This window comes from Phyllostomus discolor, chromosome 13 (assembly GCF_004126475.2).
Source record: "Phyllostomus discolor isolate MPI-MPIP mPhyDis1 chromosome 13, mPhyDis1.pri.v3, whole genome shotgun sequence".
NCBI lineage: Eukaryota > Metazoa > Chordata > Mammalia > Chiroptera > Phyllostomidae > Phyllostomus > Phyllostomus discolor.
Genome location: NC_040915.2, coordinates 67030623 through 67046587, shown reverse-complemented (window position 1 = coordinate 67046587; position 15965 = coordinate 67030623). Strand labels below are relative to the sequence as shown.

Sequence of the window (15965 nt, the reverse complement as noted above, 5' to 3'; positions counted from 1 at the left end):
GTGACAGTATTCAAGGGTCAGCTGGGAGTCGAGAGGACCCACTGCCGTAGTCTCACAGGAGGTCTCTTCCCGGTGTTACAGCTGCTGCGGCACGTTTTTTAATTTTCGCACCGCAGCGCAACGTAGAAGCCCCCGCAAATGACCGCGCCCGAACCTCTAGGGAAGTGTCTCAGTGGCCCTAACGCTCCTGGCTGACCCTTGCGGCCCCCCCGCCGTGCACGTGCACTCCCGGGACAACGGCAGGCGAGGCCTGGGCGCGCCCCCGCCGCCCACGGCCGCGCGCGCGCTCCGCCCGCCCCCCTCGCGCGTACTCGTGCCCGCGGCCGCGGCGGCGCGCCTCTTCTCCCCGCTGCGGGCGTCGCGGTGCAGGAGGAGGCGGAGCGCTGGAGGTGGAGGCCAGGCGGGCGGCGGGCTCCGGCGGGCGCGCGCCGGCGAGCGAGGCGGGGGCGCGGCGGGGGCGGCTGGAGGGCGGCTGGTAGGGGCTCCTAGCCGGAGGACCGCGGGCCCGGGCCGACTCCGCCGGGGCGGGCGGGCGAGCGTGGCGCGTGACGGAGGTGGGGACTGTGAGGCCGCGGCCGGGAGCCCGGCGTCCCCGCCCCCGAGCCTGACGGGCTGCCGGGCGGGATGAGGCGCTGGCGCGGGGGGCGCCCGGCCGAGCCTCCGCGGCTGCCCCGGGCGGCCAGGCGTTAGGCTTGCGGCGCGAGCGGTGCTCGGAGGCGAAGACGAGGAGGACCAGGAGGCTGAGGAGGAAAGGGCGGCGGGCCCGGTGCCCGCGGAGGGCAGACACGGAGCGGCGATCGGGGCGCAGCGAGGCCGCAGCGGCGCGGCGGGGCCGCGGGGCTCGGTAAGGCGGGGGCCGCGGGCGGGCCGGGGGCGCCGGTGACGTGGGCAGGCGCCGCGGGGAAGGCTGCGGGGGGCCTTGCTTTCCCTTTTGGAAAAAAAGAATTCTTTTTCAAGTCAGGGTTCTGGATCGAATGTTCTTAGACCATCTCGGGTTTCCCCCGTCCCTCCGTGCTCAGTGCCCCAGCCTCCAGCGGGCACCCGGCTCCGAGCCCGCCGCCTTCTGCGCTAGCATCCCCGTGGCCCCGTGGCCCCGCGGCCTCGGCAGGCGAGGGTGCGGACACATTTCTCGCCCTCTGCGGTGCTCAAGCCGGAGGCTCCAGGTGGGCTCGAGCCGCGACTCCCGGGGATGGCAGCGGGACTCCGGGGACACTGCAAGCGCAGTGGTCCGCGCGCGAGCGTTTCCCTGCGGTGCCGCCCCCGGGGTTGGTGGGGGCAGGCTGAGCGACAGGTCTCCGCTCGCGGGGACTCCCGTGGAGTTTTCCTTCTCATCTTTATAATTGGCTGAAGTTGCTGCTACATATTGGACAATACTGGTGACTTAGTGTTCTTTTTCTTTCCTCCTTGAACTCCCCGCTACCCCCATATCTTGCCTTTCTCATTTTGTTGGCTTGAAATATTTATGTTGAAGCTTTTCGCAAACACATCACAAGAAACGATGGGAAGAGCAGGTCAAGCTTGATTCCTTAGTTTCAGTCCACTTCTGGACCCCTTATAACTTCACCTTCTTTGCTGAAGCTCGAAGAAGGCAGAGGGGAGGAGACCCACAGCAGGATGCTTGGGATGCAGTTTAATAGTTAGCTTTTAGGAAATAGAATTGGGATAATTATAATTTTGATCTGCATGCAGAATTGCAGTTTGCTTTTAAAATGCTTGGGGCACTGCATGATGCTACACGGATAGCTGGCAGCTGGGCCACATTGCATTGTTGTCAGCATCTCTTTTATGTTCCATTCTTTCAGACTTTTACTTGGCACAGATTTAGACCTTTTAAGTCATTCGGAGCAGGAATAACTTCTGATACATCGCTTGCTTTTGTAAACGTTGTCTGTATTTGTATTTCTACTGGAAGAAAGAAAGCATATGGTGCTAGAGTACAGTGGCTCTCAGAGTCCAGAAAATGTACTAGTTTGGTCCCATAATTGGATTTATTGTTGCAGTATTTTGGGGTAGTGATGGTTGTGATTCAGGGGTTTTTTTTTTCTTATTGGGTAAATTGCAGTCTAACTGGGCATTTTGACATTTGCTCCTTGGGGCTTGAGAGCAAAGGAAATAGAAGCTTTAATTGCTGCTACAACATGATCTCAAAGTTTTTCAAGAACTCATTGGTGTGGATTCCTTCTAATAGGGCTGTTTTGTGAAGATGGGGCATCATGCTGTTGTGATTTCCACTTTCAGGACTATCTGGAGTCCGTTTCATTTTTAAAATTGGTGATGTGGTGATGCTCAATAGACGGAGTCCATAGGGTGGCTGGAGACTGGAACTGTGCTCAAACCAGTTATCTCCATACCGTCGTCCCCATAGCAGGCCCCGGGATAAAGCAGCACTTTGGACAGAGACTTGTCCAGCCATAGCTGGGGTGCAAACCCAAGTTACTCTGCAGTGGTGCACATTGAAGTGGGTGACAGGGTGTAAGTGGGCCAGAGAGGAAATGTTCGTTGCAAGAACCTTTCTCAGTTACATAACTGTTTTGTTTTCTAGGGACAGACTCAGAAGCAGCCAGGCAGGCTCAACTGTCGTTAGGGTCTTTGATGTTGGTTTGAACTCCAGTAGTTATGTTCCTTTTATTTTCTTTTCCTAACCCCCACATCATTTCCCAATGAGAAGCTATTCTGCAGTTGGGCTGAGACTTTAATGTCAGTGCATCCATCTTCACTTCTCTCTTTCTCTGTTTAGGTGACTTGTTCAGCAGGGTTTTCCCTTTCCAAGCGGGCCTGGGTGTGTTGTCTGCATTGCATATATGGATTCATTGTTGACTGTAAATGCGTTTAACAAATGTCAGGGACTAGCAACTGTTTTCTTCAGAAGACCGTGATAGCGGAAGTGAAATGGTATGAAATGAGCTAAATATTGTTCATTGTTTAGTTTAGTCTTGTAAGGAATGAGAATGCGTTAGATCTCATCCAGTTTCAAAACATTGTGATACTATCTCATTCTTAGGACATCTATATGCAGTACCTACAGTTTGGAACTTTTGGAAGTTGCACTATTTTGGGACAGATGGCAAAGTTTATTGAGACTTTGAGCTTCATCAAAGCATCAGCTCAAAGTATCTAAGCAGGTTACAAGTTAGCATTTGTGAGAAGAGCTGTTTAGTTAAAAAATTTTATTTTTCTGTGTTACTTAGGAAGAAGTTGGCAGAATTCAGCCTTCGGCCAAATCTGGCCCACAGCTTGTTTTTTGTATGGGCTTCGAACTAAGAATGATTAAATTAGAAATGCTTGAAAAAATCAAAAGAATACTATTTCAGACATGTGCAAGTTATATGAAATACAAATATTGGTGTTCACAGATGAAGGTATTTGGCATGCAGCCCTGCTCATCCCTTTATGGGTGGCCTGTGGCTGCACTGGCTGCTCGGCAGCGGAGTTGCATTCTTACGACAGAGGTAGTAGTGCCTGTAAAGCCTACATTCTTTATCTGGCCCTTCACAGAAAAAGTCTGCCAAACTCTGATTTAGGACTTGAAATTTTATGCCTTACTTCGTGTAAGCGTTATTTCTTATAGCATTATAAGGGTGAAGACCCTGGGAAGGTACTGATTTTTGCTTTGGAGCATAAACCTTGATCCTGGACAAACTAACATCTTGGTGCCTCAGGCATCTCCTTTGGAACCAGAGAATGACAACAGAATCTATCTTAGAAGGTTGAAGTGATGATTAAATGAAATGGTACACGTCAGGTCTTAATGCCATGTAAGTACTAGTAAGCGCTCAGTACGATGCAGGTGATGATGACTGTGAATCCTAGTCTAAACGTATGCCTAAATTATTGTACAGCACCTTTGCCCCCATGTTATTCAGTTGTCCTGAGTGATATGCTTACTTGTTATTGACTTGTCGACTTTACTGAAGCTACTAGTTTAGTTAACGTGATGATTGTAATAACGAGAAATTTTCCAGATGTTATCCTATATTTTTATTAATCACTTATTTAGGTGAATAAGAATGGGTGGAGGCCCTGGCTTGGTAGCTCAGTTTATTAGAGTGCCATCCCAATATGCCAAGGTTGCAGGTTCAATCCCCACAAAGGCATATACAAGAACCAACCAACCAATGAGTGCATAAATAAGTGGAACAACAAATTGATGTCTCCCTCTCTCTCTCTCTTTCTCTCTCTCCCCCGACCCCATCCTCTCTGTCAAAAAAAAAGAGTGGGTGGGAAGGTAGTTTTTCAGGCATCCTTGTTTTTGATAATATTCTGATACCATGCTGTGTTTGCAAACTCATTTTAAATATCAGTTCTATTTTGATACTGGTATTTTTTTTGGTCTGGGAAAGATATGTGAGAAAAGCCTGTTTTAATTAGGCCAGGGTTAGATAACTTTCCTTACATGTATATGACACTCTGTTAAGTCTTCCTTATCATTTGCATTAGCATCCCTATAATATCCTCTTAGGGTTATGATAATAAAACTTAATATTTTTCTAAAGACCTAGTTTACTATTAGAGGCTTTAATATTAAACTGCTTTTTGAAGTTTTTGGTATAAATTATGTTACAGTTGAGAAATTGGATGTGCTTTTTAACTTCGAGTGCTGGTTTATGTAACATTACCCTTGAACTAAGAGTGAGCAAATAAACCAGGCCATTGTTCTGACTGAGTTAGAAGAGACAGAATTGGGGTCATTGTGGCCTTTGCAGTCCTGCCAGTTGTGTAGTTTCATGCCTTGGGTGATGCTTGAATGCAGCGTGGTGATCCAAGGGAGATGGAAGGGTGTCGATGTTCCCATGTGGTCCTTCATGGAACAGTGGGATGGATGAAGGCAGAGGCCTTCTATTTCACATGGAGCAGCAGCCCTTGGAAAATGGAACTGCAGGGTTCTAGTTGTAGCCCCTCAAGAAAGGTAAAGATGTAAAGAAGACCCACTATCATGAGGAGACAGTATTTTCTTTTGAGATCCAACCAACCAATCATCCAGTTTTCTATCTGGAGAGAGATGAAGATTGAGAGAGAATATTCCCCAGGATAGTAAAGATTTGTAAGATAGCTGTTTATAATTTTGCAATGTACCTGGACAAGAGGGCTTTCCCTGGTATTTAAAGAAGATTGTTTTAGGACATGCAAAAGGATGTGAGAAATGGGATATTTGCTTTAATTTCTCATAATAGATGTATTAACCAGAATGTTCAACGAGGAAGTAGAATTCTGGATTTTAGACAGATCCTGTTATTTGGCTTATGGTCTTATGTCCATTTACTACTTACTTTACCTTATGGATTGTAACATATTAATATTGGAGGCTGTGGAGATGGAAAGTATGGGAAGGAAAAGCATGTGACTCCACTTTAGTAGAAGTGTCACGATGCGTTTACATTGTTTCTATTAGAAAAGATGGGCACCATGCTCTGGGAAATAATTCTAAAGTAGATATTCAGTTTGTTTGCACTTAAAAATCATATGATTGTTACTGTATGGAGTTAAGTCTTGTGATGCCTATAAGCCATTTGACTGCATTGTTTTTATTCCCTTGTGTGTAGGATGGAAGCTGTAATTCTGTTCCTTTTTTCTTTGGAGAGATACGTGGTAAAAGGATACGTTAAGAAAAGTAGCATTTTCAACAATTTTGAAGAACGTATGTGGAATTCAATAATTACCTAGTATATTAAGCCCAGACACAAAAGTCAAGTAACCTTTAATGGAGAAAGGAAATTTGAACTTGAAGTCACAGGACCTGGGTTCTGTTCTTGGCTCTGCTGTAAACAGCTGTGACTTTGGACAAGTAATTCATCTCTCTGAACCTCATTTTCCTTATATCTGTAATGAGGGGTCAGACTGGAGGTAAGGTCCTTTCTTGCTCCAAAATTATGATTCTGTTTTTTTAAAAAAAAAAACAAAACTAAGGACCATCCTTTTGCACTTGCCTAGTTACCATTGATCTAGTAGTTGCTTTATATCCAGTGGCCATCCAGATTCAATAGCAGTCTTGGCTCCAGTAGGGTGAGGAAAACCAAATCTTTTTTATCAGTAGAAGTATTTCCTGAGTATATATTACATATTTTGTACTGTGCTAGATCCAGTGGGAAATAGATATGAAAGAAGGTGGCATTGACTTTCTGTGCTCAGAAAATGTTCATTTTATTGGGAAGATAAATACATGGTGAGAAAGATTCTTATAAAAGGGTAGGCAAGGGGACACTGGGATGACCTCCTGTCTGACAGTTGAAAGACTTGGGATGTACTGTTGGAGAGGGTACTTTGTGGCCTTGAACATTTGTAAAATGAGCTTAGTAGACTCCCTCCAGCTCTGAAATTGGTCCTATTCTCTGCTGGAGAAGCAGCATCTCGGAATCAGCCTATCAGGAGACAGCCCAAGTGAGAACTGTGCAGTGCGGACCAGGGTTTTACACTGATTCTCTGTGATCACTTGGTTTATTAGATGGGAGGGAAGGGTAACTTTAACCTGCTGGAAATGCATTTGGGGACAACCTTTCTTCTGTAAAGGTAAGCATTTGAGAAGTGACAGGAGACCACAGTGTCCCCTTTTTTGAGGCAAAAATTTATGCCCTGCTCACACTCATTTGTGTCTTTTTAAGGCCTCCACTCCTGCAGTTAATTCCTTCCCTAAATCATTGTTCTCTCCTTACTGGATCATCTCTTTTAGTAGGCTAACATGCCTTGTATTACTTGTGGCAGTGATGATTAGTTGTTTACCAAATACCATTCTCTGTGGCTTCCTTTCAGTAATAGGACCCTCAAGTTTTGTCTGGGCACATGGTGCCCAGCTACACTATATATCCCAGCCTCTCTCTCACAGCTAGATGTGGCCATGTGACTAAATTTTGGCCAAAGGGAAGCGCCCAGAAGCGGTGTGTGGGATTTCCAGGTCATAGTCTTAGGAAGCTGGTTGCCTTCTGCTTCTCTTTCCTCTCTTTTGTTCCACGTTGCAGGTCAGAGCAACACTTTAGGAGGATGCAGATCCACAAGACGGGTTCTCAGATGGTCTTGTGGTACAGAGCCCTCCACCCTGAGCCGTGGACTGCTCATTTATCTCCAGGTGGTTAAGTGAGAGGAGAATACAGTTTGGTCTTGTTGGAGCCCATGGTACTTTAACTGAATAAATCACCTGTCTTAAACCACACTCTCCTCCATTTTATGATTCCCTTCAGCTATTGCCCAATTTCTGTGTTTTCGTTTACACCAAGAGGTGTTTATATTTGCTGTGCTGACTTCCTCAGGCTGCCATGGCCTGTATCTTGCCAAAGCCAGTGACCACTTCAGTGCCTACGTCATACTGACTTTTCACCAGCATTTCACATTGGATGACTTTGATCTTTGATCTATTACCTACCCATTCTCTGTGTCGTTTTGCCAGCTTATCTCTGCCCCTCCCCCAGCTCTAAAATTTGGAATGTCCCTGGCTCTGCTCAGGTTATTTCATCCAATTTCGTGGTTTCAAATACCATTTATATGCTGAAGAGGATTCAATTCTCATCTCTAATGCTGAGTTTTCCCCCATTGACTCATGTAACTTCATTCCTCCGTGTGATATCTGATAGATGCCTCAAATGTAATGTGGACAAAGGTGAACTATAAATTACTCTTTCACTCATTCCTGCCTTCACCTCTCCCAAGTCTTCACTGTCTCAGTAAGTGTCACTGCCACCTATTGAGTCGTGCAGGCCATACCCCTAGAGTCATCTTCCATTTTTTTCTTCTCATCTCATGGTAGGTAAGTCTTCTCAGCCCCATCTTCAGAACATAAACTGGACCTGACTGCACCTCAGCTTTTTCACTGTGAAAAACCTAGGCTAGTAGCCTTTCTCCTCTGGAAAACTGCCAACAGACTTCCCTGCCTCTGCTCTTGTCTCTGCCCTCCTTACCTGTTCCATACACAGGAACTAAAAATAATGCTAAGTTAATCTGATCGTATGACCTGCTTACTGGCTTTCTAATATACTTAACATTAAAACTAAAAGGTAAAAATTTTATCATGCAAACAAAACCTCTATTTTGCCCACTCATGAGGCCCTGTATCAGTGGGGAAGATTTTGCCCTGAAGGGACATTTGGCAATGTCTGGAGACATTTTTGATTGTCAGGACTGGGTGTGGGGTGGTGGGGGGAGGTGCTACTGGCATCTAGTGGGTAGGGTGCTGGGGTCCTGCTAAATACCCTACGGTACCGAAGACAGCTCCCAATAACAAGGAGTAATGTAGTTCACAGTGTCTGTAGTGCATGGTTGGGCTCCTGGCTTTCTTTCCACCCTCATCTTCCATTCTCTACTTGTTCACTGGGTTGCAGTCACAGTGATGCTCTTTTTCTTTCTTAATAGGCTTTATTTTTTAGAGCAGTTTTGGGTTTATAGCACAATTGAGTGGCAGGTACAGAGATTTCCAACCCAGGAACAGCCTCTCTTACTATCGACATCCCCAGAGTGGTGTAGTTGTTATAATTGATGAACCTATATTGACACAACGTTATCACTCAGAGTCCATAGTTTATATTAGGGTTCACCCTAGGTGTTATACATTCTATACAGAGCAGTTTCACTGCCCTATGCTTCACCTGTTCATCCCTTATCTCTGTCCACCCCCAACCTGAGCTACCAATGATCTCTTTAATGACTCCATAGTTTTGTCTTTTTCAGAATGTCATATAGTTGGTAGTGTACAGTATGTAGCCTTTTCAGGTGGGTTTCTGTCGCTTAGTATGTATTTAAGTTTCCCCATATTGTTTCATGGCTTGATAGCGCCTTACTCTTTAGTGCTGCATAATATTCCACTGTGGATACACCATGGCAGTTCATCCACTCCCCTGCTGAAGGACGTCTGGCTTGTTTCCAGATTTTGGCAGTTATGAATAAAATTGCTTAAACACCCACTTGCAGGTTTTTTGGGACATCATGTTTCACCTCCTTTGGTTAAATACCAAGGAGTGTGATTGCTGAATTATAGTATATTTAGTTCTATAAGAAACCAACCAAGCTGTTTTCTAAAGTGGCTGCACCATTTTGCATTCCCCCTACAACGAATGAGTGTGTTCCTGTTGCTCCCCTTCTTGTCTGACACTTGGTATTGCCATGGTTCTGGGTTTAGGCCATTCCAATAGGCATGTAGTGGAAGATGCTCTTTTTTATTCATTGTAAAAGCTAAGCACATGCCTTCTTAGGGATTTGGGATTGCTGTTCCTTTCATTTAGAATGTGCTTCCTTCAGATCTTTGCATGATGGCCTTCTTTGTCTTCCCTGGAGAGGCCTTTGTGATTACCTGTAAAAGTGCAGCATTCTAATTTGTCTTCTATATGATTCTGTTTATCTTCTTTATATTAGTTTATTATTTAATTTCTTATGTGTTTAATTTATAATCCCCTCTCCATAAACTATTTGAGGGGCAGGGACTCTGTCTGGATACTTGTTGAATACTTAACATTTCTACTTAATAAATCATCTGTTGAGGACACAGAGGTGCCCGAGTCCATTGTGGGAATGGAAGGCAAGGTCTTCAGTGATGATGCCAGATCAAAGGATTCAACTGGGAGCAGTAGGGAAGGTTATGATTTTCTGGAGGATGGGAAAAAGTCCCTTGAGACAGGCCGCTTTAGCTTTTATTCAGTGATTAATGTTGTGGATTGGAGGAACTTACCTCTGTGTTGTGAAGAGGCAGATGACAAGAGTGAGCTGACCGCAGGAACTCTTTAAGAAAGAGAGGTCACTTCAGGATTTAACTTTAATTTAGCCTTGTGTCTCATACCACTTGTTCTGCATATGGAGCTACAGCTTCACAGGGCTGTTGAATGCTGCAGTTATGTAGAGCTCTAGGGACTGCAGTCCTACCTTTTCCCAATAGCAGGATTCCTTCAGATTATCCTTGGGAGATCATCATCTGCCCTGTGCTTCTGTATTTCCAGTGTCTGGGTACTCAGTTACATGACAGTCCAACTCTTTTTAAAAAGAGCTCTTATTGTTTAAAAATTCCTTTTATATTAAAGTGGAATGCAGCTCCCTGAATTTCCAACACCACAGAGATATGCTTTTTTTTTCACATGATAGCTCTTTAGCTGTCGTGTGAAAAATGGCTGGTTCTTTTGTCTTCCTATCAGCCTTTTTTCTTTTTAGACTAAATGTACTCCTTTTCTTCAACTGTTCCTCATATGAAAAGGTTTTTAGCTCATTTTCCATTCCCATCCCGAACATTTTTGGGACTTGGGGCAAGAATACAAATGGAAGTCCATATACCACATGTCTAAAAATTTACAAGTTCTAAATCAAACTAAATGATAAAGCGGTTCCACTGCCTACCTTAACAAAATGTCATAGTTGACCCGATCAGAGTGGAACAGAATTCTCAGACACGCCTGCGTTCTGCTCCAGGTCAAATTGTAAAGGACTAGCCTTCAGTCCGAGATCCTCGTTTCCCTGCAGGCCTTTGCACAAGGGCCTTTGCATGTGCACATATGTGGATGCTCTAGCCCATGCATCCCCCCCCACCTTTCAGACAGCAGCTCCTTGACTATCTCTTGGGTCTAGGGTTGTAAATACTGATGAGTTTGTCTTCCCTTGGGAGGACTAACTCAGAAAAGAGGCCTGAGCACACACCCTGGAGATAGGCCAGAAATTCTGAGGTACTGGACAAGATGAGGACCAGGGTGTGTAGGCTGCTGGCGGGCACACCTTTTAGGCCCTGAGAACAACTGGTCCCCCATGGTCAAGGATGTGGCCAGTAGGAGTCCAGAGCATGACCTTCCATGGATCCAGGTGCAGGGCAGGGGTCCCTCCCTATTGCTAAGATAGTACTGTTCCATCACTGTCAGACTCTGGTCTTGATTCTGTTTGCCAGGGCTAGTTATTGTGGAAAATGTTAAATTTCTTCTTATAGTATTCCAAATTAGACACAGTATTCTAATTAGAGCTTTCTCACTAGTGTGCTAGGCAGTACTCTGAATGTGTTGCAGATGGGCTAGAAATACTGATTTCCTTAGTCCTCAGAGAGTGTTGTCAGTCATGGAGAGGCAGGAGCCTCTAGGCTGATCACTGTTGCCCAGCAACAGCACGCATGGCTTATTTACCCCAGTGTGCCTGCACCAGCACAGTCGTTTTCTGTATGTGTCGGGAACGGAAGAGATTGGGAAGCCCTGCTCCAGACTGGTAGATAGACGGTGACTACACAGGGCTCATCATTTCCCGTGTTTTACTTACAGCTTTAAGAGAATTTTTTTTATTGGCATCATTATTTGATCTGCCTGACAATGTTAGAGGTGTCAAAGTAGGTTTGTGCCCTTCTTATTAATGAGGATATAGATCCAGGTTAAGTGGCTTAATCTAGCTACATATTCTCACTCAAGTAGGGCAGCTGAAACTGGAGCTCCATTCTTCTGACTCTTATTTTGGCGTATTCTCTCTACTAACCCAAATCGTTTTTCTTGTATTTTTTTTTTTGGGCAGCCTATCATTTCAGATTCATTTAGGGCATGCAGTGAATTCAGTTTTTTTTAGAGTTTTTCTACCCCAACTTATGTTATGTGACTTTATTGTTGCTTTTTAACCTGAAGACTCAGCTTTACATTAATCATTCTTAATGGTATTATTTTTATTTTGGTCAGACTTGGTCCAGTGTCTTGAAACTTGATTATCTGTGTTGTCCATTTTGATAGCTCTCTTCCCTAGATTAGCGTCATATTTCGTTGTTAGAGTGATGCTTGTTCACCCTGTGTCATTTATAAAAAGTTAGATTACATCAAGGCAGAAAACAGCACTACTTTTAGAAGTTGTTCTGTCCTAAATCAGTTATGATAAAGTTCTGGCACATAAATATAAGTTCATTTCCTTTTAATTTAGTGCCCACTTTATATTGATCTTTACAAACATTGTGTTACATAAACCTGAGATAAGTGTAATCACTTGCTTAAGTCACCCAACTAAGTGGTGGATTGATTCAGACTTCAAATCTAGGTCTTTTTGATCTCAAAGTACCTGTGCTTTCCTCAGTATCACTCTATAAATAATGTGAAATGATTTGTAAACATTTAAGTTGGGCTAGGAAAGGAATGTTTCCCGGATATATGTTCTCACATGTAGAATAACTAATTCTCTAATGTTACTCATGGGTAGGACAGTTGCCACGTGCCCCTGTCCCCCAAGAACTATCTGGAGTAAATGTCAGTGGTATGAGGCTGAGAAATCCTGCCCTAACAGTTTTGGGAAGTCAAGGTGTGTTTGTATATTTAGCTGACTGTCATGGTGATGGGTATTAGAAGGTATGAGCGATGATGGAGTCCTTGTGCCTCCGTATTTTACATTCTTAATGGCCTGCCTCCCTCCTTGGAACAGGTTGTCAGTGAGAGGACAGCATGATGTTTATCCCCTTCCATTCTCTATTGCTTCTAGAGAATCTGTTTTTTTTTTTTTATAAAGGCTTTCTAAGTGGTGACAGGCTTTTTATGTTTGATTGCTTTTTTCATGCAACTAAGCTGGTTTTTGTCTGTTGACTTGCTAACCAATGTGACTTCTATGAGGAGCTGTATTTATTGGGTAAAGCACAAATTTGAAGGAATGGTTGCTTAGCATTCTAACACAAGTTCTCTTTCTCTTTCCCCTTGTTTTTGGGGTCCAAGGCATGACCAGAACATCCCTGCAGCACTTTTCCATTTCTTCACAGTGACTTTTCCATACTTGATTTTTGTCTTCCTTTGATCAGCGTTACCACATCCTCCTCCTTAAACTTGCTTCATTATGTCACTCTAGCAGACCAAGAACAATCAGATGTTCCCTAGTCCTGATACACTTAGCTCTGTTGCGTGAGCTTTGAGGAATGCTTTTTTAAAATATTTTATTTATTTATTTTAAGAGATAGGGGAAGGCAGAGAGAAAGAAAGAGGGGAAGAGAAACATCAGTGTGTGGTTGCCTTTCACACGCCTTCAACTGGGGACTTGGCCCACAACACAGGTGTGTGCCCTGACTGGGAATGGAACCGGTGACCCCTTGGCTCATAGGCTGGTGCTCAATCCACTGAGCCACAGCAGCCAGGGCTCAAGGAATGCTTTTTTATAATCTTCAATTCAGGATTAGTTTTGCTAAACGGTAAATATATCTCATTAGTAATATCAGTAACTACTGTTATTGCTAACAATATTTAGTTTATTGATATGCCAGGAACTGTTCATGGCCCCTTGCCTATATTATCTGGTTTAATCATCACAATTGCCCCTTGAAGTAGTTACCCATACAAATTTTTTTTATTTTGGTAAAATTTACATAACAAAATTTACTGTCTAAATTATTTTTAGGTTTATAGTTCAGAGGTGTTAAGTATATGCACACTTTTGGTAAACTGATCTCCAGAATTTTTTCTTTTTCTAAAAGATTTTATTTATTTATTTTTAGGGAGTGGGGAAGGGATGGAAAAAAAAGAGGGAGAGGAACATCAATGTGTGGTTGCCTCTGGCGCACCCCTTACTGGGGATCTGGTCTGCAAGCCAGGCCTGTGCCCTGATTGGGAACTGAACTGGTGACCTTTTGGTTCACTGTCTGGCATTCAGTCCACTGAGCCACACCAGCCAGGGCTGATCTCCAGAACTTTTTCATTTTACAGGACTTCCCAATACCTTTGTCGAAAAGACTGTCCATTTTCAATTTAATGGTTTCAGAACACTTGTGGAAATCAGTGTCCATATTGATTTTACAGATGAGGGGATTGCCATTGAGGCGTGACTGACAGACAGTATTAACACATTTTAAAAAGAATTAGTTGTCCTGGCCGGTGTGGTTCAGTTGGCTGGAGCAGTTCGGTTGGCTGGAGTGCCCCCTGCCCCGTGACCAGAAAGTTGCGAGCGGCTTTGATTCCTGGTTAGGGCACACACCCAGGTTGCAGGTCCAATCTCTGGTCCTAGTGCTTTACGATCCGTGGTCTGGGCGCCTGTGGGAGGCACCAATCCACGTTTCTCTCTCCTTTTTCTCTCCCTTCTTCTCTCTCTAAAAGCAAAGAGAAAAACATCCTCGGGTGAGGATAAAAATAATAAAGAAGTAACAGGAATTAGTTAACAATCCCAAAGTAATCTACATTTGATACAGAAGGGTGAAGGACGTTCTTAGGGTTGTGAGGTTGTGTGTGTATGTGGTTTTCAGTCTTCTCCCAGGGTGTAAGTGCCAGTGACTGTGCACCCCAGTTCTGATAGGCTGCCAGCTCTGTGCAGTGAGCCAGTGAGTGGTTTTTGACACTTTTTGATCAACAAAATCCCCTTTTTCCCCCAAACAACATCTTAGATGGACCTCCAGTGTTTCTACTGGTAATTAGTATCTTGTTAGTATATATTCATCTAAAAAATCAATGTGTAATATTTACATAATTTTGCTACTTGATGATAATACAAGGTCATTCATTTGTGGTTTCCAGTTTGTTGAAAGCATGTTACAGTTCTTAAATGTTGTGTCCGTTATAGTTTTAAAAATAGGTAGCGATCTATGGGAACACCTTTAAATCAAGTGTTTGTAGAATGCCTGAAGCTCTGCCATGGGTATCAGTGTGAAAAACACTAGCTTACTTGGATGTCTTTGAGGTTCAGCTCGTGGTTATGGAGAACCATTTTTCTCTGTGCGAAGGTAACTAGAGTGTTTAAGTGTGACAAGGTCTTGACTTCTTTAGTGCTGAGTGTGAGCTGATTGAAAAGCTTAACTACTAGCCCAGATCAGCTAAATGCAAAAAATCATCTCATTTTACTGTATCCTGAAGTTGTTTAAACTTAAAGCCAGTTCACATCTTGTATTTTAAAATTCTGTGGTTGAAAAAGATACCAGAAATTTTGGAGTTAGTTTTAAGAATTTTATTCTTTGAGATTTAAATTTAAGTATGTCAGCATTTGTTAATTTTGTAATGGAAGATAGTAATTTTGGGTTTCAGCAGTCTTTTTTCTTTAAAGATTTTATTTATTTATTTTTAGAGAGGGGGAAGGCAAGGAGGGGGAGAGGAACATTAATGTGTGGTTGCCTCTGGTGTGCCCCCTACTGGGGACCTGGCCTGCAAGCCAGGCCTGTACCCTGACTGGGGATTGAACCTGTGACCCTTTGGCTTGCAGTCGGGCACTTAATCCACTGAGCCACACCAGCCAGGACAGGTTTCAGTATTCTTGAAGTAAGGTCTTCAAGAAACAGATCACTCTTTTTGAAAAAGCTATTTTTCCTAATACTACGTTTCCCCTGAAATCACTGTATTTATAATGAAATGTACTGTGTTTTAAAGCTGTGAGCATTACCTAATTGTGCAATGCCATTAAGTACTTTTGTGGAGCCCAAGATACTTGAAAATTGGTATAGTTGGGTGATATTTTAAATTTAGCAACAATAAGAAATACTGACTTGTATTCAGGATATGTAATACAGGTGTCAGAAAAAGTTTTTTGTTTTGATTTATTTTGTTTCTTTTAAATGCTTTTTGCCTCTTTCAAATTTCTTGAGATACTGTTGACATGAGATCTATAAGGTTAAGATGTATATGTTGTGAAATGATTATTACCATGAGGTTAAGTTGATATCTTCATCCCCTGACATAATTACCATTTTTTGGTATGATGCTGATATTTAAGATCCGCTATATTAATATCTTTCAGATGTATAACAGTGCTGTCAAGTGTCTTCACCATATTGTACATAGATTCCCCAGAACATAATCATTGCATGGCTGGAAGTTTGTGCCCTTTGACGGGATTTTCTCCATGTTCCCCTCCCTTGCCCCTGTCAACCACCATTCTGCTCTCTATTTCTATAAATTTACCCTTTTTAGATTTTACATATAGGTGAGAACTTATAGTATTTGTCAAAGTCTATCCATGTTGTTGCAAAAGGAAGGATTTCTTTATTTTTTTATGGCTGAATAATACTTCATTGTATATAGAGTGTACATTGCATTTTCCATGAATATCCATTCATTCATCCATGCACACTTATGTCTTTCTATATCTCGGCTATTGTGAGG

General features: G+C 43.4%; 1 protein-coding gene across 1 annotated transcript in view; it reads left to right on the top strand.

The window, feature by feature from the left end:
• Positions 1 to 530: 530 nt before the first annotated feature.
• ARHGAP32 (Rho GTPase activating protein 32) overlaps positions 531 to 15965 on the top strand; it is a 265997-nt gene continuing 250562 nt past the window's right edge. Inside the window, exon 1 of the mRNA XM_028527567.2 lies at positions 531 to 844. The gene's annotated coding sequence lies outside the window, so the exon portion shown is untranslated. The remainder of the gene's footprint in view (positions 845 to 15965) is intronic.